Source organism: Lissotriton helveticus, chromosome 10 (assembly GCF_964261635.1).
Source record: "Lissotriton helveticus chromosome 10, aLisHel1.1, whole genome shotgun sequence".
Taxonomy (NCBI): Eukaryota; Metazoa; Chordata; class Amphibia; order Caudata; family Salamandridae; genus Lissotriton; species Lissotriton helveticus.
Window position 1 is genome coordinate 1136433772 of NC_136071.1, and position 18432 is coordinate 1136452203.

The following is an 18432-nucleotide window of genomic DNA, read 5'->3' on the forward strand; positions in this document are numbered from 1 at the left end:
GGTGTTGTGTATCATTATCAGTGTTCTGTGTCAGTATCCATAAGTGTTGAATGTGATGTCCTGTGGGATCACTGACATAATATCGAGGGACATAATATCGAGTAGCAAAAATATAGTTGACAAAATATCGACAGACAGAATATCGAGTTTGTATCTACAAACAGGTAAGTACAAAAATATTGAGTACAAAATATCGCTTACAAAAATATAGTTTAGTTAAATATCGACTTTATTAAAAACAGTGTTAAATTAAATTATTAATAAAAATTAATTACTAAAATATACGTAAAAATACTTAAATTACCTTATAATAATTAAATCATTAATGAAGGTATAAAAAAAAAATTACAATCATATTTGTTAAAACATATATATATATAGTAACATAATATAATTAAATAATAATCAATATTATTACCGTAGGATAGCGGAAGTGTAAAAATTACCATTCCCACTCCAGAGAGTGCAACAGTAGGGAAAGCGTTGGATAGCGTAGGGGTAAAAATTACCATTTCCACTCCAGTGAGTGCAACAGTAGGGAAAGCGTTGGATAGCGTAGGGGTTAAAATTACTATTCCCACTGCAAAGAGTGCAACAGTAGGGAAAGCGTTGGATAGCGTAGGGGTAAAAATTACTATTCCCACTCCAGTGAGTGCAACAGTAGGGAAAGCATTGGATAGCGTAGGGGTAAAAATTACTATTCCCACTCCAGTGGGTGCAACAGTAGGGAAAGCGCTGGATAGCGTAGAGTTAAAATTACTATTCCCACTCCAGTGGGTGCAACAGTAGGGAAAGCGTTGGAAAGCGTAGGGGTAAAAATTATTATTCCCACTCCAGTGAGTGCAACAGTAGGGAAAGCGTTGGATAGCGTAGGGGTAAAAATTACTATTCCCACTCCAAAGAGTGCAACAGTAGGGAAAGCGTTGGATAGCGTGGGGGTAAAAATTACTATTCTCACTCCAAAGAGTGCAACAGTAGGGAAAGCATTGGATAGCGTAGGGGTTAAAATTACTATTCCCACTCCAAAGAGTGCAACAGTAGGGAAAGCATTGGATAGCGTAGGGGTAAAAAGTTACTATTCTCACTCCAAAAGGTGCAACAGTAGGGAAAGCATTGGATAGCGTAGGGGTTAAAATTACTATTCCCACTCCAAAGAGTGCAACAGTAGGGAAAGCATTGGATAGCGTAGGGGTTAAAATTACTATTCCCACTCCAAAGAGTGCAACAGTAGGGAAAGCGTTGGATAGCGTAGAGGTAAAAATTACTATTCCCACTCCAGTGGGTGCAACAGTAGGGAAAGCGTTGGATAGCGTAGGGGTAAAAATTACTATTCCTACTCCTGTGAGTTCAACAGTAGGGAAAGCGTTGGATAGCGTAGAGGTAAAAATTACTATTCCCACTCCAGTGGGTGCAACAGTAGGGAAAGCGTTGGATAGCGTAGGGGTAAAAATTACTATTCCTACTCCAGTGAGTGCAACAGTAGGGAAAGCGTTGGATAGCGTAGGGGTAAAAATTACTATTCCTACTCCAGTGAGTGCAACAGTAGGGAAAGCGTTGGATAGCGTAGAGGTAAAAATTACTATTCCCACTCCAGTGGGTGCAACAGTAGGGAAAGCGTTGGATAGCATAGGGGTAAAAATTACTATTCCCACTCCAGTGAGTGCAACAGTAGGGAATGCGTTGGATAGCGTAGAGGTAAAAATGACTATTCCCACTCCAGTGGGTGCAACAGTAGGGAAAGCGTAGGGGTAAAAATTACTATTCCCACTCCAGTGTGTGCAACAGTAGGGAAAGCGTTGGATAGCGTAGGGGCAATCATTACTATTCCCACTCCAAAGAGTGCAACAGTAGGGAAAGCGTTGGATAGCGTAGGGGTTAAAATTACTATTCCCACTCCAAAGAGTGCAACAATAGGGAAAGCGTTGGATAGCGTAGGGGTAAAAATTACTATTCCCACTCCAGAGAGTGCAACAGTAGGGAAAGTAAATACTTCATATATTATTTAAAAAATTATAAATTAATATCTAAAAAAATTAATTTAAAGTAATTACCAATTAAATATAATATAACAATTAATCAATTAAAATTACAACTTAAAATTAATTATTACTATTAGTTACCTATTAATCCAAATTAATTAAAAATTTAAAATTAATTAATTAACAATTAAAACTTATTTAACAATTATTTCATATTAAATACATTTAAATTAATTGAATTATTTAATTAATTAAAAATAAATTACTTGCCACCCTATTCCCCTATAAACCCACAACCCGCTACAGAAAATAAATGAGTAAATTTAACATAATTAGCAATTAATCAATTAATTAAAATGAATTGCCAATTAAAATTTAATTAATTACCATATATAAATTAATTAACAATTACTTAAAAATTAATACCAATTAATAAATTTACATATTTAATTAATTATAATTAAATTACTTCCCACCCAATACCCCTATAAACCCACAACCCACTACTGAAAATAAATTAGTAAAATTTACATAATTAGCAATTAATCAATTATTTAAAATTAATTGCCAATTAAAATGTAATTAATTACCAAATATAAATTAATTAACAATTAATTAAAAATGAATACCAATGAATTCATTTACTTATTTAATTAATTATAATTAAATTACTTCCCACCCTATTCCCCTATAAACCCACAACCCGCTACAAAATTTAATTACGCAAACATTTAAAAAACATATTTCATTATTTAAAATTAAATATAACATAAATACACAATTTTCACACATATAATAACATAAAAAACACTATAAAAAATTTGATACTATTCAAAATTCAATATTTTTAATAACCTATATTATATACTTCGATATTTTAACTTTCTATATTTTTTACATTCGATATTACATTACTTACCTTAAAAACGATATTTTTGATGTCTATATTCTGTCCATTCGATATTTTGTCCAGTCTATATTTTGAACTCGATTTATGTCCATTCGATATTTTGTAGTCGATATTATGTCTGTTTACCGTCCTGTGACATGATTCCAATCATGTTACCTGGCTATTGCTCAATTTTCAAAGCCCAGCAATCTTAGAATGTTATATTACAACATTCCACAGAGATCATATGGGCTGAGCAAAGGAGCTGGCTGGGGTGTTTTAAAAGGTGAGGCTGCAGATACATTTGTTTTTTTCTATGGGCAGTGGATCTTGTCTCAATAAGTGAGCCTGACTCAAGATGGCTGCACTCTGCACTGAGACCTATTTTTAAAGGAAGTAGCTGTAGTCACTGCACTTGGCTGCTTCTCACCACACAGCTGTGTTTAATGCGATTAGAGCCTTAGATGTGAGCATGTGACTTCCCAACTGACCAGCCAAATGCAGCTGCAGCGCTTGCTCTGTGTTTTTATTAACCCTGGGTAAAGCACTACGCTACCCTTGCGTAGTTTGCGCTACTTCGCACTATGCGAACTGCACGTAGCACAGTGCAAACACGCGTAGCGTTGTGCAACGGTCATTTTTTGCTTGTCCTCAACGTTAAGTTGGCAACCGCGAGCAAGCAAAATGACATCCCGGTGAGACTTTTTCTTCATTTGCGATCAGCAACAGCAAGTTGCCGATCGCGAGCGTGGAAAATAAACCTCGCGGCGAGATTCTCAACATGGGGAGTTCAGGTTTCTCATTGCGAGTGGTCGAGTATGCTCGCGACCGCTCGCGATGAGAAACTACCAGTCTGCGTTGAGAAAGCTGCCGCTCGAGTAAAAATCTACTCGAGCGGCAGAAATCTACAGCTCGCAATGATTGCACAGTGCCGGATGCTTTTCCGCACTGTGCAATAATTGAAAACGGCATCTTGCACAGTGCTAACAGGGTACTACGCAGTTCACGTAGTGCTACGTGTAGCTCGCGTAGTGCGAAGTGCACTTTGCATAGCTTTGCGTAGCGCTACTTCGCAAACTACGCCCAGCCCTAGTTTTTATTCCAGTCCCAACTTGATAAGCATGCCACACCTTGTTAAGCACCTATCTCACAAGTTCCTTCCGCAAGCAGTGCCAACTTCAATTCCAGTGACAAGCAGCCATTGATTTGTGCACCCAGCACAGCTTCCAGAACACCTAGCATTGTTTCGTCCCTTCTAGTCAGTTAGTTGTATGCGCGTCTCTTCTGCAAACACCCATTCAAGTGTGTTCCTGCCCCATAGGGTTATCAACGTGTTTCTATCACCTAGCCATCCCATAGCTATACATCTTTTAGCAAGTACTAGTGCAAAGTATAGAAATTTCGAGTGCATTTTATTCCCCCCAGGTTTTCGTTACTGTACCAAGAAGGCATTGTCGGAGGGCATCCTCTAGCTCAATGCCTGCCATAGGTCCCCAGTTTCGTCACTACTGTCATCCAGAAATTTCACACTCTTGGGCAAAACCAGGCCAGATGTAGAAAAGAGGCTCCATCCACTCCGTGTCTCGGGCAAGTCGCCGCTTTACCTTGTACATTCCGCTTCATTTAATTGATGCCAGTGAGGAACAGTTTTATAATAAAAATGTGTCAATTTGAACCTGGCATAGTAAAATATCTTTTTAATCAGTTCACATGTCATATTCCACTCTTTTTCCATCAATGGGTCCCTTATTTAATCAGTCTATGCCTGCCAGGCTTTAGGGCTCTCCTTGACCTTATCCTATTAAACGCTTTAAAAAATATAGACATGAGATGTCAGGCTTCGCCTCCAGTCAGCAACATCTGTAGTGTCTCTGTCTGGGAAAGAGTTAGCGAGAACTCTGTCCAGATTTCCTGTGCAGTTCCTGTAGTTTTGGCATACTATTTTTTTTTTTTTTTTTTTTTAAAAGGAACAACCCCCCATACAGGCAATGAATATAAACAGAAATATTCTAATTAATACATTACGAAAAACAATAAAACAATGAGCGAGGAACACTACAAATGAATGCAAATCCATACAAAAAGATTTCTTTACAAAAAAAGCCAAACAAAAAGCAGTTAATCAGCATTACAAGTCGGCTCTCTCGATCCATTGTGTGACCGGATACCATAAGTCTAACCCTTTTTTTTCCCTTTAAGGCCCTTATGTCTGTATATGGCTATTTCCAAGCTATATGTAGCAAGTAATCGTGCCCGCCATTGCTGGAATGAAGGCGGATACGGATCCAACCATGCAGATGCTAAACAGATTCTAAGTACCGCCATTGAGATAAACAGCAATCCCTGCATGTTGGCTGGCCTAGCGTTCCTATCTACCCCCATTATTATTTCAGTAGTGGTGATCTCAATATTACTATCAAATATTCCTGACAAAAACGTAGATATATCTTGTCTGATAGTACTTAGGGTTTGACATGTGGCCAACATGTGTACCAGATCTGCTTCGGGTTTCGCACATCGCGAACATAACGTACCTTTACCGGTACTCCATTTAGATATTCTAGCTGGTGTATAGTAAAGTTGGAAAAATGTCTTGTAGAATTGGGCCTGAAGTTTGGTTGACATTAATGAGCTATTTGAGATTTCTAGTGCTTTTCGCGTAAGAGGTTCTGTTAAGTCTAATTTATTAGTTTTGGCATACTAAAGGAACTGGCCCTTCCCATGGAGAACTCTTTGAAGGCCTTTGCAAAACTGATGAATCATTCCCCTGGGTGCATATCTGCTAGTGTTCTACTATTACTCTCCCTCCAACATGCGACTGACATAGCTTCACTAATATGTTGGAACTTCAACAGTGTCCACAAGTCCAAATGTCTTGCGGGGGTCACCTTAGAACTGTGTTGGCCCCTCTCTCTGATATGTCATCCGTTTGTTGTACTAGGTAGGGGAAGTTTCCGGCAACTCTCAAGGCTCTCATAAGCAACTCTAATAGAGGGGTGTCCCCGCAGGTGCCTCTTCTCTCAATTGTCACCTTCCACCACCCATTGCTCTGCAGGTTGTAGCTTTGTTGCATAGTAATACAACTGTATGGTGGGGAGTCCCATGACATTCTCTTTTAAGTCTAATTTAAGGGTAGGCAGTGCTACTCTGCTTCTCTTTCACAGCAACACTATGGAGATTATTAGGCTATCCAGCGCCTTAAAGTTGTCTCACATGAGCGTAATCACTGAGTTCTGAATTATATAGAGGCATCTCGGCAGGAAGACCACTTCTCCACTATAATCTTCCCTGCCATTGAGGGTTATAGCGTGTTCCAAAGGTTTGTGTACCGTGCCAAGCCACCCAGCATCTTATCAGTGTTATGTCAACACTGTCCCTCTGTCTTGTGTACCACCATTATTCCCGGGTATTTAAATGTGTCTTTTTCCCATTCCAGACCCAGCTCAGTGGAAGAGGTGTGGTACAGAGGCTAGGCCAGCTGACTCTGGAACACGGGTGCTCATGGTTCGATCCCTGGCGCCAGCGGCCGGTCAGCCCAGCACCTTGTGACTCTGCACAATAGCTCACTTAATCTTCCCTTCAGCCCCCAGTGCTGGTACACCTCTCCGAAGGTAGCTGTGTGCTTTACAAATGCTGATATAGTTCATTTCATGTAGTAAGCAGTGCTCCCAATGGGAACAACAGCGTTTTGCACCTGTTGATCCTGAGGCCAGCCACATCTCCAACTTTGTCTAGATTAGTCAATAATTGTGGCACAGAACTCCTTGGTTTCATCAAATGAAAGAGTACATTGTTTTCATATAGAAATATCACATGTGTGGACTCGCCGATCAAGATACCCTGGTCTCTCATGTCTTTCCTAAGTTGAAAGGCCAGGGGCTCCATCACCAGGGTGAACAGCAGCGGGGAAAGGAAATATCCTTGCACTGTACCACCGCCCAGTCCGTAGAGACTACCCCACCACTTCTGACTCTGACCCAGGGGCATTGTCAAGGAGGTGTACCCAATCAACCATTTGGTCTAAACCCCATTTGTCTCAGGATCTGCATCAGGTATATCAATCCAAGCGTATCAAACACCTTCGTTATATCTACAGAAACCAGCACAAGTTCCTCTGAACTACTTTCTGCCGAGTGCAAGACCTGTGCCAATCTTCTCAGATTCATGGCATTGCTACAGCCCGGTACAGAGCCGCCCTGTCCTTATGAACCAACATCCTCCCCACCACATACAAGTTTTCCAGCCAGTATTCTGCATAGCACTTTCATATCAGCATTGAGCATGGTCAGGGGTCTATACAAGGAAGAGTCTACTGATTCTCCTCCCTGGGTTGGGCATTGTTGGAACCTAAATATGTCAGGTCACCTAGGGTGGCCTGGCCTAGGGTAAGACACTATCACTAGAGGCACATGTGTGAAGGTTGCAAACCACCCAGCAGTAAACCAACGTAATTTCACTAAAAAAAAAGGACGCTACACCAATGTTTGGAAAAATATGGATTGCTTTATAAAAATAATTAGGTTCTTCTGTATATCTTTTTTCTTTTTACACCAATATTTCTCCTTATTCCTTCTCACTTTGCTTAACAGATAACATTTACAATTTCATTTCACATTCCATTGGTCAGTTTCATTACAGTTCAATATGGCTTCCTTTACATTTACTTAACAGTGCTACACATTTAATGAAGAAGGAAAGAGTTAAAGAGACCAATCTATGCTGTATTCTCATTAAACAATGGCCTCCTAGAAGTATTTCCAGGAGCTCACACCAATGATTTCCTTGACTTTTAACTCCCACACCGTTGCAGGGCTACTGGATAAGTAATATATCCTGCACTACATTCCTTGTACAGGGAGACTACCACTCCGTCTCCAAACAGGTACTGTCCTCTCTTAGCAACTCTCAGAGGACTTATTACTGAGGCAGTATTCCCCTCTACCCCCGTTTATCTGGCACCTTTTGCTCTGAACTCGTGTAACCACCCACGGCGGCTTCCTTCTATTAAACAGGCAACCCACTGTTACCACGAAGGGAAACCTCCGACCTTGCATCAACAGAGAGGTGTAGTTCACTCGGCCGCGCTACTGGCCAACTGGGTTACTCAGGGGCACCCCTTCACTCACTGGCTGCTGCTGACTTACTCACAGCCCTTATTCAGCAGGGCTGCCGGTGTACTTGGGGCGGATCCCACTCTTCCAGTCACTCGACAATCCTCTTTCACCTTTCCCCCCCTTTCCGCCACCTTACTTGGCTGATTTGACACAGGGATGAGGCAAAGTCCCTCCTGGTTCGTACTCTGGCTGGTCCTCTACCGGACTACGGGTTCTCCGCACTTGCTAGAAGGACGAAGGAAGGCCAGACGGGGGCTGCCGGTGAAGTACTCTCCCGCGCTGCTGCCGTCGTTCCTTCGTTGTCGGCGCTTCCGCTCCTGCCCGTCGGAGTAGTGTTACTGTCTGGCAACGCCTCCGAAGCCCGGGGTTCCAGGACACTCCCCGGCCTGCTCACGTACAGCGCCACTCCTCACACAAGGCCGGTATCACGGAGCCTGCGCAAGACTAAGCACTCCTCTGCTCATGCGCGCCGCCTGCCACTACCACAGTCAACGCAGGACCCTGTGACTCGCTTGAATCTCCCTCAGATCAATCGGTAAGGGGATCTGGCGAGGGGGCAAGAAGCAGGGAAGGAGCTTCTTTCCGACAGCGTCACTTAAAGCAGGGGTAGCAGGATTCACAAGGGCCAGTCAGTGTTCCACCAATGCCTCCAGCTACCAAGCCTTAGCAAGAGGGTTTGGTCAGGGATGAACGGGGGAACGTCTCCTTGGAGAGGCTGCCTATTCCACCGACAACTAACTTCTCCTAGCGCGTCCACCTCCTCTCACCACCGCCTCCCTCCTCTAGCTCAACAGTCTACACAAAATGGCTTCCTGACCCCTACCCTTATATAGCCTATCCTTACAGGGTCCAGTAAGGTCCAGAAGGTTCTGGAAGGCCTAATACTAACCTATGGGGCACTCTAGGGGACTGACAGTTGTGGCAGTTAGAAGACACCATTTTGTTGAACTAAGGAAATTCCTGTCAGGAAGGGCCCCTAAACTGAGGTGAATGATTATGAGGGTAAAAGAGCACCTATCCACTTGACCAACACCTTGAAAAATCTAGTGGACACAAAAATAATTAAAGGCATGAGGGGCAAAAAGGGGACAAAATAAATAATACATTGGAGGGACTACGCAAAAAGTCAGACAGGTCTAACAGGCATCATCAGACCACTCCTTCTTGTAAACTTGCATTGTGCCCCTCTTTCAAGTTTCCCCATAAACTTTCAGCTATGACTCCATCATCTGTGTTGAAAACGCTTGATAAAAGTCCACACTGGGAAGCTGTCTCTGCTTTGAGTTGTCCCTATGGCCATCTTCTCCAGGGCTTCCCTCCACTCTTCCATTGTAATCTCCACTTCAAGCTCCTCCCAGAATAGTGGCAGGATCATGGGGAGTTCTATCTGTTCCAGGTACATGGTTATGGACTCAAGGTCAGTGTGCTGCTCCCCGCCACACAGTCCTGTTAGATAGTCTCTGAGCATGCTAGTAATCACTTCTTGTGTTGTCAACAAAGTCCCATCTGCTCTTCTCAGAGCAATAATGGGAGTGCTTATGGACTTCTCATTTTAGTATCCCAGTCAGTAGCTTGCAGGGTTTGTCACCCTCCCATTGTAGTCTCTGTTGGTACTCCTGCAGAGTAAATATGTCCAGCCTATCCCAAGTTTAACTTAGTGCCCATCTAGTATTCAACAGCTCCTACCTTACTTCGTGATTTTATGTTTCTCATCCTGCAACTCTGTTATTTTTCACTCCAATGTCCGCAGTCTCCTATGTAGCTGCTTTTAAATTCCATATATTTTACTCATAGATTCTACCTGCATTACTGCTTTCATCGCCTCCCTCTCAGTGGCCAGGCTGGCCATAGATCCCCACTTATCAGTCATGTAGGCCGTGAACGTTTCACCTAGAGTTTCCTTACATGCTGAGTCTAAATGGGCCTTGGGTGGTAATCTCCATCGCAGGGGACCACTTGGGAATGCCACCTCACTGAGTTCAAATAGCAGGAGGGAGTGATCTGACAAATATTGCATTTGCCACCAATGCACTGTCCATTCTGCTGTAAGTACCATATGTAAGAGTGACAGTATTCCTTCGATTCCAGGTATATAGCCCTTCACACCTGTCTACACAACCCACATTCTGCATTGCCTGGTGCAGAGCTTCAAGCAAACTGGGTTTTTGGAGGGTTTCGGGGCAACCAATTTATTTATCTATCAAGTGCAAAATTAAATTACCCGGCCCAAAGAATCTCATCAGCCACACAGCCAGTCAGTATTGCTTGCAACTGAAGATAAAGGGCTTTGTTGTCATTATTGAGGCAAAGACGTTGAGAATGCAAAGCTCTGCACCATCTAGCATTCCCTGTACTAGGACACATTGGCCGCTAGGGTCCACCTCTGAGTATTACCGTTTAAAAGGAACCCCAGGCACCACGCAGCTGGACTCTCTTCGAGCATATGCGGAGTATGTTGACAAATATAGCTGTCCTCTCCTCTTTTTTCCTAGTTACATTTCTTCCTCATTTACTATGTGTGTTTCCTGCAAGCCAGCTATGTTTACCACCTGTCTGCGTAGGAAACACATCACCCTATGTCTCTCCATGTAGATACTGATACCCAGAACTTCCACATCATTATCTTGTGTACTTGCATCCTGTAGGTGTAAGTAGTATCCCTCAGGACACTCTGTGATCCCCCATCTGGACGGGTGTCTCCTACCCTCTCTGGACATCGTGCAAAGCCTAGATCTGGCATCACTGAACAATCTGTGATTACTTCCTCCCCTTCTACTCCTTTACTGAGGAACAAAACAGAACATGCATGTTAAAACTTTCCCTTCCCACTACACTCCCTGGGTAAACACTGAAACAAAAAAGAGCAATGTGTTTGCCCTTCTTGTATGGCCAGAATCTGTGACCTAACCTATCACTCCTAGTCTCCCTGTACTGAAAATTTGGGTCTAGTGAACACCCAAACACTAGCTAACTGCTACGTTGCACGGGAGCAAGACAATACTGAGCAGGTCCCCTGAACCCGAGGGGTGAGGAGCCACTTGGTGCCTCCCTACATTTGCCCTATCCCATGTGCCCAATGATTCCCACTGTTGCATGTGTATCATGAGCCAGCTTCATATTGGATCCACTACTTCTCACCTGTCCTCCTAAGCCATGCACATTGCCTTCCTTTTCCTCACCATCTACTCACTGAATAGAGTGCATATACTGGTTATGTTGACATATCTTCTTCCCACTGTTATGTTATGTTATGTTATGTTATGTTATGTAACTTTGGTTTATATAGCGCCAACTCACCAACAGGTCTCGAGGCGCACCAGACCAAAGAAACACACTGTATTCTTACTCACAGAAAAGATAAAAATAATGTACAGGTTAACCTGTGGATCCAAAAGCCTCCCTAAACAAGATAGTTTTCAACTGCTTTCTGAAGCAAAGAAGATTCAAAACGACCTGCAGTCTACTTATCAAATTCTTTGGTAGACCTAAATAAAGGACATTGCCATAGTCCAATCTTGATAATATGGTGGCCGAAACCACCGTCCGAAGCATAGATTCGGATAAAAGAGGGACTAATCTACGCAATTGCCTAATTAGGCCAGTACAAGTACCTACGACCGTAGAAATCTGGGTAACCATCGACAAATCCTTGTCAATTTTTATACCCAGACTTTTCACGTTGGGCACTGGTGTTAGGGTGGGCCCAAGTTCTTTTGGCCAAAACAAATCTCCCCATGGTGAAATGCCAGTTGACACCACCAAAACCTCCGTCTTCTCGGGATTAATTTTCAGCAGATTGTCACTCATCCAGCTGACTGTATACCTAAGGACCTCCTGTATATGTAGCTGTGCTGCTTTGGAGTTCTCAATGCTAAAAAGCATTTGGGTGTCGTCTGCGTAATTAAACACCCGACAACCCATCTGCACTAAGGACTCAATAAGGGGTTGCAGGTAAAGATTAAAAAGTAACGGTGATAACGCGGATCCCTGCGGAACCCCACAGTCCACCCTGCCAATCTCAGAAATCTCCTCTCCCAATTGAATCCTCTGCTGCCTCCCTGTCAAGAAGGATTCTAGCCATTTGTAGGCTGTGTCCTTTATTCCAAACCTCGCCAGTCTGTCCAGAAGCAGATCATGGCTGACAGTGTCGAATGCCGCTGATAGATCTAAAAGTATCAGGGCGCTCGGTTTCCTACTGTCAGCCATGTCCCTGAGCTCATCCAACACCGAGAGCATCACCAACTCGGTGCTGTGATGTGCCCGAAAACCTGCTTGGTGTCCCTGGAGAAGATTGTATGATTCCAGGAACACAGACATCGACTGTAGCACATGCTGCTCCAAAATGTTGGACATAAACGGCAGCTGAGAGATTGGTCGATAATTTTTCAGATTTGTTGGTTCGGCTCCCGGTTTTTTCAGCAAGGGTCGTACCCGAGCTTCTTTGAGCCTTATTGGGAGATAGCCCATCTGCAGTGAGCTATTTAAAAAGGAGACAATGTGGTCTGACAAAAAGGCTAATGCTCCTCGGAAGATAGTCGGAGGACATGGATCTGCCGGTGAACCAGATTTTATAGAGGACATAAGATGTTCAAGCCTCGTGGAGTCCAACTCTGGAAAGGTCGAAATAGTGCAATCCTGCGGTATTTCGACCAACTGCGGTGGGTCAAGCCTACTCACAGTGTTGCTCTTGATCTCAGAGAGGATAATCTCAACTTTTTCCAAGAAGTAATGTTGGAACGTATTACACTCAATCTTTGTTACCGCATTCTCTGGTTTCTTTGTCAATTCCGACAAAATGCTGAAAGTTTCTTTCTGCACATTGTGTGCACGCTTAATGCGGGTATCAAAATATTCAGCTTTAGCCCCCAGCATACTTTTCTTATATGCTTTTGAAAAGGTTTTATATTGTTCCCTATCAGATTCCTCCTTAGATTTCCTCCATCTCCTTTCCATGCTACGGAGCTTTTTTTTAAGTTCTCTCAGAGCAGAGAGGGGGAATACCAAGGTGCACCCTTCCCCAGACCCTTTACTCGTTGTAATTTCTCTGGAGCTATCTGATCAATTGCCTTGGAAATGGTCTGAGTTAAACACAAATAGTCCTCATCTAAATTTCCACTAAGCGGAACAAGGTATTGTGGAAGAATGTCCGACAACGCTTGTGAGTTAACCTTCCTCCATTGGCATACTCGCTTCAGTTTTGGAACTTGACAAGGGGGTTTCCCACTAATGGGGCTAGTGCAATAGATAAAAAAATGATCTGACCAAATACAAGGTAGGACGCTATCTATAGTGACTTCAGGGTCTGAGGTCCAGATCAGATCAAGCGTAAGTCCTTTAATGTGAGTAGGGCCTTCTACCAGCTGTGTCAGGCCGATTGAGGACATGACATGCTCCAATTGTCGAGATACTGATACTTTGCAGGATTTTTCCCAATGAAGGTTGAAATCGCCAGTAACCACCACTTTTTGGTATCTAGAACAGATGTCAGATATGATGGGACAAAAGAGATCATTAAAGGCAGGCGAGGAGTTAGGGGGACGGTAGATGGTGAGAATCACCCAGCAAGAGTTTTCAAAGGTAAACTTGACGCCAAGTATATCAGCCAGGTCTATCGAATCTGCCATCAGGTTTTCCATTGTCAAACACCTTTTAAAGAAAATTGCAACTCCTCCACCTCGCAAGTTGTTAGCGCGGTTACGCCAGACAACATCATATTCACTGGGCAAGGCAACTAAAATATCTGGGGCTGAATTTTCATCTAGCTACGTCTCGGTTAAGGTTAGAATATCGATATCACCATCCTGGAGGAGAGTGAAAATATCGAGACGGTGTTTATGAAGAGATCTTGTATTCAAACTAACCACTTTCAATTGGTGTTGACGGCAATAGAGCCTAGTGTTAGGAGATCTCAAAATGTGCAGATCTTTCAGCCTATCAATGATGTTCGGCTCTAGCCTCACCTTATTTGCGTTAAGCGGATGTAGAAAGTCCGCAGAATAGGTATAGTTTTGACTAAGAGTCCTAGCCCCTGGGCCCGGTCGTGCGCGGACGGGCGCAGACGGGCTGGACTCTGGCGTGCTCACGCTACGCGCGAACGCTGCGTGTATCCATGGCCACCTTAAGTAGATGTCCAACCCCTAGCACGCTAACCACAATGGCGACGCCGAGCGTGCAATCGTTACCCCCAAGATGGCGCTGGCATTCAATGCAGGTGAGCGGGACCCGCCAAGTGCGGTGTTGAAACAATTATGGAGCAAGTGAGGGCCAAGTCTCTAATCTAAAAACCAGGGTAAGATTAAATTATGAAAACTAAAATAGAAAACGGGTAATTAAAAATATCCGAGCCTAAGCGCGAATAATTAAAATAATGTGAGTCTCAGCGCGACCTGAGCGCGACCTGTTCTAGAGCGCTGCTTTCAGAGAGAATGCGCATTTACCTGGTCAAGCACCTACCTCCTGAGACAGCTCACCTTAAGTAGATGTCCAACCCCTAGCACGCTAACCACAATGGCGCCGCCGAGCGTGCAATCGTTACCCCCAAGATGGCGCTGGCATTCAATGCAGGTGAGCGGGACCCGCCAAGTGCGGTGTTGATACAATTATGGAGCAAGTGAGGGCCAAGTCTCTAATCTAAAAACCAGGGTAAGATTAAATTATGAAAACTAAAATAGAAAACGGGTAATTAAAAATATCGAGCCTAAGCGCGAATAATTAAAATAATGTGAGTCTCAGCGCGACCTGAGCGCAACCTGTTCTAGAGCGCTGCTTTCAGAGTGAATGCGCGTTTACCTGGTCAAGCCCCTACCTCCTGAGAAAGCTCACTTTAAGTAGATGTCCAACCCCTAGCACACTAACCACAATGGCGCCGCCGAGCGTGCAATCGTTACCCCCAAGATGGTGCTGGCATTCAATGCAGGTGAGCGGGACCCGCCAAGTGCGGTGTTGAAACAATTATGGAGCAAGTGAGAGCCAAGTCTCTAATCTAAAAACCAGGGTAAGCTTAAATTATGAAAACTAAAATAGAAAACGGGTAATTAAAAATATCCGAGCCTAAGCGCGAATAATTAAAATAATGTGAGTCTCAGCGCGACCTGAGCGCGACCTGTTCTAGAGCCCTGCTTTCAGAGTGAATGCGCATTTACCTGGTCAGACGTTCTTGTCACTCTGTAGTTCTGCTTCTCCAGCAGATTGATGATTTCCTAATACATTGTCTTCCTCCGTCGACTGCTCACTCTCCTCATACTCTTCAGGTTGTCTGTTCAGTGTGCCATCCTCTTGTAACACCACTCTGGTTGAGTGCCAGCCCTGTAGACCCTCCAAACTCTGATACAGTTCAGTTCCAGTTTTCCTGGTTCTCATACATCCCCTCCTTCGTCCAGGTTGGGGTGTCCCCTTTTCATGCTGGGGAACACATTCCCACACATCCATCCAGAACCACACTTCCTCTGGCCTCTTGAAAAATGTTGTTTTCCCATTGGCAATCACTTAGAGTGGGGCAGGGTATATCACCATTTCTGCTAAATTCATCACTTTGAGTTTTTAACATCCAAATATGATTTTCTCTGTGTCTTTTCTCTGCATGATTTTCATAGTGCACCTCTCTTACACCTCACGGGCGGTGTGCAGGATGTGTCTCGATCTCTATAGTTAAAGATTCTGGCTATCATTGCCCTGGAGGGGTGGAGGGGGGGGCTTGGCTGCGCATCACCATCGAGGCTGTATGCACTCACTCAACAGAAAATATGGTCAATAAGCCTTTTGGCTTCAGGGTGAGTGTGAACCATTCCTCTAAGAAATGGCCAGCCAAGTCTCCCTCCACTTTCTCTGGGAAGCCTAGGAACAATATATTATTCCTGCGTGAACAACCATCTGCATCCTCCGCTCTACTTTCTAGTGTTTTTGTTGCCACTGCCAGTCATGTGAGTTTGTCCTTGAGCATTGGCATGTCTGCACTCAGATCGGGTATCAATTGTTCTACATTGGTTACTCTGTCTTCTACCTTGCACAGGTCTGTGCACAGTAGGCCGATTTCCATTGAGGCCTCATCTCTTTTCCACTCCAAGATTGTGATTGAGTCCTTTATGGTGTCCGGAATGGCTGCCTAGGACGGCTCTGCCTCCTGCTCATTCAGTTCTGGCCCTATTTGTTTAGTAATTCCTGAGGTAGACCCCTGGGGATTGTGTGCATAACACTGATGCCCTGGTGGTTCCTGGAGGTCTTGTCTTTACCCATGCTGTGGGTGCCACCACAACATGTGTTCACAGTCGTACGTGACCATTGGAAAGCATGTGCCCCGCTGTTCTCAGCAAAATGCTATGCCGTCTTGCCTATTCTACTTATTTCACTCTGTTGTTTGTCCCCAGATTTCAGGATCTGCCCGTCACTGTGATGTTTCCCCCCAGTCTCACCTTCACTGTGTTGATTGTCCCCAGTTCTTAGGATCTGCCCTTGTTGGTTCCCTATTCCTCCAACATCCTCTTCCCTCCTCCTCCAGCCTTTGTGCTTACCGCTTCAGTCAATCACAGGGCCTGCCTTCCTTCAAGGCGATCATAGCACCACCATCCATCCATGACACTCAGTATGACAGGTCTAGTTTTCACACTCAGCGGGCCCTTGGTTGCCTCACTACCATCACGGGATATCTTGCAGGAGGTAGGGCCTCATCGCCACTCCCAGCTGCAGTGGTTTCGGTCAAGTCATGGGTCAAAGTGGTGCCTCACAGTCTCTGGCCATTGCACCTCCACCTTGGGGCAAAAGGCAGGGAGACTCAATCTTTGCCTTCAGCTGCAAGGGTCACGGACACTACACCAAAGTCAGAAGCCGTGGGTCACAGCAAGCTATCTCCGCTGCCTGCCGCCACACACCTACTATGGCCCAGCTCAGAGAGGCAACCGTCCTCTCTCCCCGGCCCAGTAGAACTCTCGGGTAGACCACAGTGCAGTTCGGCAGTCCCAACGCCTCTGGCAGTTCCTGGCTGGGGGTCATGGAGTAACAGGACCACTAAATACTATTTATTGTGTAATGTGGGTAACATTCGGGCAGGATTATAAATAATTATTATTTGGGGAAGATGAGCACGCTGTCAGCACACCCAATCAGCCACCTTGCCAACCAACACCCCCTTCCAGCCCCCACCTGGAGAATTAAATTGTTATAGTTTTAGGTAGAAATAGCACCACAAAGCATTAAAGATAGTCAATGGTCACATTAGACTGGGGCCTAGGTGCAATTTGAGTCTGACCACAACAGAGCTTGGGTCAAATACACTGACCAGGTTTGTCCTGGTCAAAGATTTTACATTATGTCTTAGACTATTAATTCCCAATCCACCACAGGGGTACACTTCAAAAGCTCCCCTAAGACCTCAAGGGAGGTGCTTAGAGACTCACAGGGTGTCAGCCAGAGGTAGACAGACGGGTCCAGTCCTGGTCCAGTTGCCACTGATCAGCTAGACACGGACAGGAAAAGGCCTCTTGCAGATTGTTATGTCTCTGTAGCTTACACAGGACGTCAAAAACTGTAGTTTATTTATTTGTCCTGGGTAGGAGAGGGAGCAGGTCCAGTCCTTCAGGGCTCCTCTCGGGTCACAGACAGCAGGTCGTGTCTCTTCTGATCTTTCTCAGGTCCAGAAATTACACTGAAGTGGATGGCTGGAGGTGGCACAGTTATGCGTGGCACTAGCTAATAGGCGAGAGTGACCCAGAGGCAAGCCCTAACCAATGGAGTAAAAGTCCCTGGGCCCACTTTGGGTATTTTCAGGATGGTGAGAGCATTTGCCATCCTAGATTTGGGGTCTGAGGGCTGGTTGATTCTGAGTGTGGGGAGTGTATTATAGTAATCCTAGTATCGTACAACATCTACCACAACAATACAAATCCAGTTTGAGGTAGCCACAATATCCACAACAAGACAGAGACAAAAATCTGGTAGGACAAAAGTGGAGTCCTTGAGCAACCAGACAGTTGATCAAGAGAATTGATTTGTCATCCTGTGTTCTCTCCCCTTAGAAACTTGCCCCCAGTGTCATTTGTGAAACTAGCTGGCCTATCAATTAGGATTTAACACTGTTCTATTAAAAAGAATGCCTACAGCATCTACTCTGCATATTCTGTGAAATTCAGTGGAGTGTTCGCTGCCAATTTAGGCTGGACTATTTTTTGCTCCTGGGAGGCATTTCACACCGATTCACACTTAATTAAGGGTAATTACTCGATGGGAGAAGAAGCTGGAGAGCCAAGGAAAATTAGCCTCTAGAAATTTTGGACAGGGAATATGTAACTTTCTGAAAGTTACTTTAGTTGATATTTATAAAATTCTCACTTCACAATTCTATATAGTGAATATAGATTTGTAATACCTTTTAAAGCCAGAAGTTTAATAATTGTCTAGCCGGTCCCATTTCCAAGATACAATATTAGTATTTTAATAAGTTCTCTGGTTTTCTATATAG